This window comes from Rutidosis leptorrhynchoides, chromosome 6 (assembly GCF_046630445.1).
Source record: "Rutidosis leptorrhynchoides isolate AG116_Rl617_1_P2 chromosome 6, CSIRO_AGI_Rlap_v1, whole genome shotgun sequence".
NCBI lineage: Eukaryota > Viridiplantae > Streptophyta > Magnoliopsida > Asterales > Asteraceae > Rutidosis > Rutidosis leptorrhynchoides.
Window position 1 is genome coordinate 225,769,641 of NC_092338.1, and position 8,604 is coordinate 225,778,244.

The 8,604-nt window shown below is 34.3% G+C and overlaps 1 long non-coding RNA gene across 4 annotated transcripts; it reads right to left on the reverse strand.

Annotated features, from left to right (window-relative positions):
• Nucleotides 1–4,706: 4,706 nt before the first annotated feature.
• On the reverse strand, nt 4,707–7,987 carry LOC139855449 (uncharacterized). Of its 4 annotated transcripts, XR_011761450.1 has the most exons (4): nt 7,862–7,984; nt 6,516–7,477; nt 6,261–6,391; nt 4,707–5,993 (listed from the first exon to the last, which is right to left on the reverse strand). It is a non-coding gene; the product is annotated as an uncharacterized lncRNA (long non-coding RNA). The 4 variants fall into 4 exon arrangements; XR_011761449.1 differs by lacking the exon at nt 4,707–5,993 and having other exon boundaries at nt 6,144–6,391; nt 7,867–7,987; XR_011761448.1 differs by lacking the exon at nt 4,707–5,993 and having other exon boundaries at nt 6,144–6,391.
• Between the last annotated feature and the right edge of the window lie 617 nt (nt 7,988–8,604).

The following is an 8,604-nucleotide window of genomic DNA, read 5'->3' on the forward strand; positions in this document are numbered from 1 at the left end:
GGTTTGTTTAGAAGGAGGGAAATATTTGGTTAGGAATTTGGTAGCCATCTCCGTCCATGACGTGATGGAATCTTTTTCCAGTCCTTCGAATCAAGTTTGAGCATGATGAGTGAGAGAATAGGGGAACAAGTATAGCCGGACTATATCTTCTCCTATCCCCGGCTGTTTGTAGGAGTTCGAAAGAGATATGAATTTATCAAGGTGAGAATTAGGATCGTCATTCGGTAATCCATGAAACTGACAGCTATTCTGAATGAGCTGGATGATGTGATGTTTTAACTCGAACGAATGTCCTTGAATTACTGGAAATCTGATCGGTCCTCCTCGACCTTCAATCGAGGGTTTAGTATTTTCTGCTAAAGTAACGCGTAACACCATTTGATTTCTGATTCGTGCTTCCTTGCGTGCTTTAGAGATTATTGTGTCTGGATCAGGTATGAATAACAACGGCCCTGGTCTAGATCGGGTTTGGGTCATACACTGGGTATACCTTTTTGTTTTCAATTTTAGCAAATAAACTAAGATAATCTAAAGTAAGCTAAACTAGTCTAAGGTAATCTAATTCTAATTTAATCTAATTTAATCTAAGGTAGTCTAAAGTAATCTAAGGTAATCTAATTAACTTACTATCATATGGTTGAATATGTTTTTAGTTCTGGCTACTGATTCCCTGGTATTTCGGTAACAGAGCTCCACACGAACTATTAAACAAACCAAGTGGCCAGGCCAACTACGGAGAGGCAGGATCCTTTTGGTCCCAATATAATTGGCGACTGTTCAGAAAATCCAACAACCAAATCCGTGTATAATTGTCTTTCTTAGATGCCACTAAATGCTTGTGAATAAGTTTGATAGAGAGCAGTATTTCCTGATATCAGTTCCCCGGTAGCGGCGTCAAAAGCGTCCCCCTTGATATGGTCGAAACGAACGGTTTTTATTCGTGCGGTGTCATCAGGCCGCGGCGCGCCAGGTTCATCCACTCGAGGGGGAGGTACTGTTTTAAATTTATATTTAGGGGGCCTAAATCTTACTACTCCTTATATGAGTAAGGGAAGTATGACCTAGAGTCGTATTTTTGAGATATAAGTAGAATCGAACCTATATTTAAGCCTAAGATAGTTAAGACGGAGTAGTGATTACCTATTTTGGAATTTTCTAATTTATAAGACAGATAAAGTAAATGCGATAAAATTCATAATTCAGATAAGGTTAAAGTGAGTGCATACTATGACTTCATCAGTTATTCTGCCGAGATTATGGAATGCTGGCTCATGAATAGGCAGAGGTCTTGTATTCATTACACTTGTCCTAAACGCCCTGTCATAAGACATGTCACTGGGTACTGCGTTAGGCTTGAAGATTCTGAATAGACAACAACGTCCCTTACCCCCGACGCCCGTGCAGTCTGACTACAGGTATACACGTTCAGACGGCTCATCCAATTGAGCGACTTGGTTGGGTGATGTATTAACATTCCACAATGGTCTAAACTTTCTTAAGTATAATAGAATACATGGTCTACCATATCCGAGAGACGTGATGTGTTTCAATGCTTTCGTTAATGATTGGTTTTAAAAGATAGTTAGGCCCTTAAAAAGAGTTCAACCATAAAGAACACCATGGCCAAGTCAAGCTGACTTCCATGAACATGTTTGGTTATCCTAACAGTCCAATCCTTTATGTGTCTAAACAAACAGTTCCTTAATTAACTAAGAATCCCTCAAGCGGGGTGCAATGCCTGAGACTGCGTTATGGTGCAGTGTACTGGTCAACACTAACCGGGTTCCATGGCCTTACTTAGCAGAGGTACATCTTACAACAACCGATGTGCTTCAGTGTGCACGTACGAAGTTTATATGCTTGGTGACTACACTAGCATGGTCTGGGACCGACAATGTACTAAGGGTCTAGTCAGATGTTTTACTACGAAAGAGTCCTCAGTCGGAATCCAAAGCTTGATAGACTTACTACAACCGGTGTGCCTCAGTCGATCTCACGTTGTATCCGATAGACTTCTCTTACCAAGGGGTGACACAGATAGTGTACTCTGACTCGGGGTTCGCGACTTCCCAATAACAGAGCCTATAACTACGTTCTATTAGTTGGAAAAGCGATTGAGTTTAAAGCATAATCGGAAAGCATTTCAACATCATACACAAACCATAATATTATTTCGGCGTTATAACTGTTTACATCATAGCATACACTAAAGATAACTACTCGCTAATCATGGCAACAATATCATAAGACATTATATAAAGATAAGGGATAGAAGTACCAGTAGATTAAACGAGTTCTGAATACAAAAGTGACAACTTCAAGACTCTAGACCGCTCCTAATACAATCTTCGGCGTTCTTCTCCGGGTACTAGGTTTCCCGCACGAAGTCGAAGGCCTTGAGAGTATGAATAATATTGTACAAGAGAGAGAAAGAAGTGAATTGAAGTGTGTGTTGGAATGAATGACAAAGACCCTTTAAATAGACAAGAATTTTGCCTGCAAACGGCTGGCAAGTCGTTTGGCAGGCCGTATTTGGCAAGCTATTTGCCAGGCAAGCCGTTTATCGAGCCCGTTTGTTGGACCATTTGGCAGGCCGTTTGCCATACTGGCAAGCCGTTTGGCAAGCCGTATGGCAGGCCGTTTTTGTGCCTGGTCAGCCTTGATTCACTGGATCGTAACTTGATTTCTTGTCTTTCACCATTTTTGCTCTAGAATCTTCGTTTTAGTTCCGATTCTCTTGATTTTTTTTTGCACCGTCTTCGTAATTACTTGTTCTTCAATTTTAACTGACGAAGTGGGTATTTTTCTGACAAAGTTCGAATCTTTCTTGTTTTTGGGCCTTAATACCGGGGTGAAAACGTGATTTTTTAGCCGATATCAGTTATGCCGATTTTGAAATGTTGAACGAGCAAGCAGTGTACCTACTTAGAACACTACAACAAAAGTGGGAATATATGACCTTTTTTTCTAGGACCTAGTAAAATAAGGTCGTAAAAGCTACTTAGATAAGACCAGACGATATTTAGAGTCCCATTATGATATACTCTTTTAGAGTGAGGTCCTAAAGAGCTCTTTTCTGGGACACATTATTTTTCGTGTCCTATTATCAAGTATTTTCATAGAACACTTAGAAAGTAGATCCTAATAAAGGAGCATATAAGGTCTTTATTCGTTAGTGTCTCATTATGTGTTAATGTAATAGGACACTTGTTATGAAAGTCATATAAAATATACATTTAAAGGCCATGTATTTCCGAGAGTCTTATTATATTGTAGCATAATAGGACATTTTGTACATATGTCCTATAAATGTATGTTATTAGGACGAATTAGTTATTGGGGTCCTAATTATCATAATAGTTAATATGATATAATAGGACATTTAAATTGTGTACCATATAAAAGGACTTTATAAGACATTTAAATGTGTGTGTCTTATTATTTGGTAGAGTAATAGGACACATGATATGACGATCATATGAAAGATACTCTTTATAAGACATTTATTTGTGTGAGTCGTATTATAGTAGATATAATAGGACACTTAAATTCTTTAATATGACATTTTTAGTTTTTGAGGTCATAATTATCATATGATTTGATAGGACACTTTAATTATGAATCGTCAAATGTTTCGTTATAAGACATATAACGATTTAGTGTGGCATTATGTGCTAATTCAATAGGACACTTTATATAAAAGTCATATGAAATAAACTATCATAGGACATTTATTTGTCCTAGTCGTATTATATATTTAGCTAATAAAACATGTAATATTTATGTCGTATCATTGTCAATTTTTAGGACATTTTTAGTTTTTGGGGTCATAATTATTATATGATTTCATATGACACTTTAATTGTGAATTATAAAATGGTACTTTATAAGACATTTAACGGTTTAGTGTCGTATTATGTGTTAATTTAATATGACACTTTATATTAAAGTCATATGAAATAAACTATAATAGGACATTTATTTGTCCTAGTCATATTATGTATTTAGCTAATAGGACATGTAATACTTATATCGTATCATTGTCAATATTTAAGACACTTTTAGTTTTTTGGGTCATAATTATCATATGATTTCATAGGACACTTTAATTGTGAATCATAAATGGTACTTTATAAGACATTTAACAGTGTAGTGTCGCATCATGTGTTATTTTAATGTGACACTTTATATTAAAGTCATATTAAATATAGTATCATAGGACATTTATTTGTCCTAGTCGTATCATTTCTTAAGCTAATAGGACATGTCATACTTATGTCGTATCATTGTAAATATTAGTACACTTTTCTTTTTTTTCTTTTTTTGTCTTAATTATCATATGATTTCACAGAACACTTTAATAATGACTTATTAAATGAGACTTTATAAAACATTTAACCGTTTAGTGTCACATTACGTGTTAATTTAATAGGACCCTTATTTAAAAGTCATATTAAATATACTATCATAAGACATTTGTTTGTGAACGTTGTATTAGATCAAAACATAGTAAGACATTTGAAATGTAAATCATATCATTGTAAGCAATTAGGAACGTTGATTATTTAAAAACACGGATGAGTTTTTTGTGTCTTAATATTATAAAAAGGAGTTATAAGAATTGAATTCGGTGATCTATCCATTTACACATTTTTAAATCATAAAATTATGGATATAAAATACCTTACATTGACAATTCATGTTACGATTGGGACAATTCCCGTTAAGATTTTAATCATCTTTGTTATAGAGGTTTCCGAAAAATCTGGATATCTAGCATTGGTATTATCCATTAGCAACTTGCTAGGAGATATTTATCCCCCGAGCCTACCAAACCCGATCATTCACCCCGTACATTCCATCACTGCTTTAATCTTGAACCCTCCGGTGATTCTTTCCCTTCCTTCTCCATGTTCATCGTCATTTTGTCCGTTCCACCAGATTTTTATTTCAAGATCAGGCAACTACAACTAAAATTAACACAGTTCTCATGGTACAAATTATATACAACAAAGTGGATGACATGCAGCATTAGAGCCTTCAAACCACAGTTCTCATGGTACATATTATGTACAAATAATCACGAAATGTTTATTACAACTAAAATTACATCATATACCAACCCCGATCATTCACCCCGTACATTGCATCACCGCTTTAATCTTGAATCCCCTAGGGATTCTTTCCCTTCCTTCTCCATGTTCATCGTCATTTCGTCCGTTCCACCAAATTTTTATTTCAAGATCAGGCAACTACATCTAAAATTAACACAGTTCTCATGGTACAGATTATGTACAGCAAAGTGGATGATAGGCAACATTACAGCCTTCAAACCACAGATATCATAATACAGATTATGTACAAATAAATAAACAAAAAACGTAACAATAATTATAAAAAAAATTCCCTAAAAAAGTTCACTTACGAAAAAATTCTCAGATATATGATCCAAAGGGTGTTTTCAAGAAGAGAGCATGAATAGATTCAAGTACATTTATAAAATTCATAGTCATTATCAATATCATTAAATTGTAATTCATCATATTAACCACTTTCAACCTGTAAACAGTACATCATACTTTAAACCTATTTTTTCATATTATAAACTCAAACTTATTGCTTTAAAGAGGCTCATAAGTTTGCTTACAGCGACTCAACAAGTGGGATCAGGTGCATCAGCCTATGTACACATCACCCAAGAAAGAAATGTGTAAAGATATAGAGCTGTTTGTGTAGCCCAATTTATGTATAGCTCTCCACCAAAACCGTAAGCCCAAAACACGCCGGCGACATTATCGAATAGGTTTACCTCAGCTTTAAGTCTTACTTCAACAGAGTTTTCAGGAGGTAAACAACTATTGAACTACAAAATCAGTTTAGGTTCTTACTTTCGAAGCGTGGGACCCAAAAAACATCATAGCTATGTACCATCATTCATTCAGCATCAGAGATGGTATCATGTCCATGAACTAGACCTGAACTCAGCAGACCCGCTGCCAAGTCCGAAGACATCAGCGAAGGTCATCGAAACCAACCAAAGTCAGTCATTATGTTCCTTAAAACTACAATAAACGTTTGTAGTCTGAAGCACCAGACGGCAAACGAACCAACAATTGCAATCTAAATCCCATTAAGTTAAAAAAAAAAAAAAAAAAAAAAAACCTAGCAAACAAATGGCTGAATAAATTGGAAAAAAATGACGACAATAAAAAATCATATAATAAAACATGCAATTGAGGAAAATAATACAGAGGGTATACCATCAACCGATTTTAACGGCAGAGATAGAAGTGGCAGAGGGCAACACTGATGGCGATGGTTTGAGGTGCATCGCCTCTGACCCCAATTTGGCGACGGTGACCATAGCGGCTGCAACAATGAACCCTAATTTCTACCTCAAATAAATAAAAGGTAAAAATCAGCAGCATACAAAAGGCTTGGAACGTATCACTGCAATTTATTATTGTTTAAACCCATTAAATACAATATAAGAACATCAAATTAAGTAGTTATACCTTATAGTTTTTTCTCTTGAACATTTCATCACACACTTCTTGTTAGCTTCCTTTGAAACGTATTCTCAACAATTATACTTTTATTATCTTTCGATACTAACATCCTTATGCACCATCAACGTTTTCATATCATGACAGATTATCCCATTTCACAAACTCACACCTGAAAAAAAAACACAAATTCATAAGTCGTTTTATTATAACAATGTCAATAGTCAGATCCAGTTCAGGTCTGAGAAACATTAAAACATGATAAGCAAAAGGTCTCACTTATTAGGGAAGTCAACTCACAAAATGAATTTGTAACATACAGTACTATAGATGTCAGAATGTAACACCATAGATATAAGATAAGTTTAGAACCATATTCAATGGCTCCTTGTATCAAAACTTCTGACCTAAAAAGTGAATCAAACCATAGGAACAAATTATGAACAAATACCTAATATATTTACAATGATGCACACAATGTTATTATTATATGGTTGTCTCACGCAATATATGACAATAATCATTGTTTACATCACCAGCAACTTATGTGGTCTTAAAATAGATTTTATATGACAATGATCAACGTTTACATCATGGCAACTAAACTAAACTTGAATCACCTGCTAATTTTTGGTCGACACAAAAAACGGATATAAAACAACACATTGGATAATTGCAACCAAAATATTCGTATACGAAAAACAAAGAAACTACTTAAAAAAAAACACAAAAAGCATCAAAATAACAAATATTTACCGGAATAGGAGCAAAAATTGAAACTCTAATTTTACAATTTCGTAACAAAAGTAAAGGTTGCCTTGAAGTTCAAAAATGAAAGTCATATATACGATGGCCACAACGACGACGGTGCTTTTGACGGAGTCGCTTGCAGGCGGAAAACACCGCGGAGCTTGCGGCGGAGATGGCGACGATAAAGATGAAGATGATGGTGGTTTCTGAAACATCGAACGCTGCAGATATATCATACATTGGTTTAGATCCACTTATTATGCAATTAAAAGGAAGGGACAATAGATTTTACAAAACAAAGGCTCTTTTGTTAATACTTTATCATTAATACAGCTAATCTATAACACACATGCTAAGGACATTTGAATTTTACGAAAAAATCTGTTCCAGAACAAAATATAAAAAAACACTCGCGTTAGTGAGCTAATGATCTATTACTCATTTAATTCAAGACATAAAAAGAAAGAAAAATGGCGCAAAGCTCAGATTCAATTTATGAAATTAAAAAAAAGCCCTAAATTCAATTTCATAGATTGGAATAACTAACAATAAACAATCAGTTTTTACCATTGGATACTGAAATTAGAAGATAATAGGATTCAAACCTTACATATAAGACGCGATGATTTGCAAGAGTTCACTCATGAGGAAGAAGGTCGCAGACTCGCAGGGCAAAACTAAAACAAATGGAAGTTTTATTTTAGGGCTTTTAGAGCGAAAATGATTTTAGGAGGGAACGTTAAAAAAAGAGAGGCAGTTGCCCGCTCAACTTATCATCTCTAATTTTTACTCTGTACATACTCCGTAAAAGCTACTCCAAAAGGAAAATAAATTCTTACTACATAAAGTTTTATATGTAAATATTTAATTTATTCACTATCTTAGCACTTCTTAAATGAATTTCTATCTTTTATTCACTATCTTTTATTCACTATCTTAGCAGTTGCCTATCTACGTCATTTACATGACTTACGCCAAATGTCAAATTTGGCGTAGATAGTGAGGTGTCTTAGTAGCATACATTTAGACGGTTTGTGAATATTTAGTTAATTCGGCCATGAAAAATCGATTTTTAGAAAATATTTTTGATGATAAGTAACCAAACCAAATACAATTTGATAATAATCCTACGTGTCAACTTCTGGTTAAATACTGTCATGTGTGAACTCCTCCTTTATTCCCGCCACGTGTTACTTTATCATTTATTTTCATATATTACTTAAATTATTAGATTCCTAATTTAATTTAATACACATATTTCATCACCTAAAATATTATATTAGATTATCTTATAATATTATATATTAGTTAATATTAACAACAATAGATATTATAACTATATTAATAA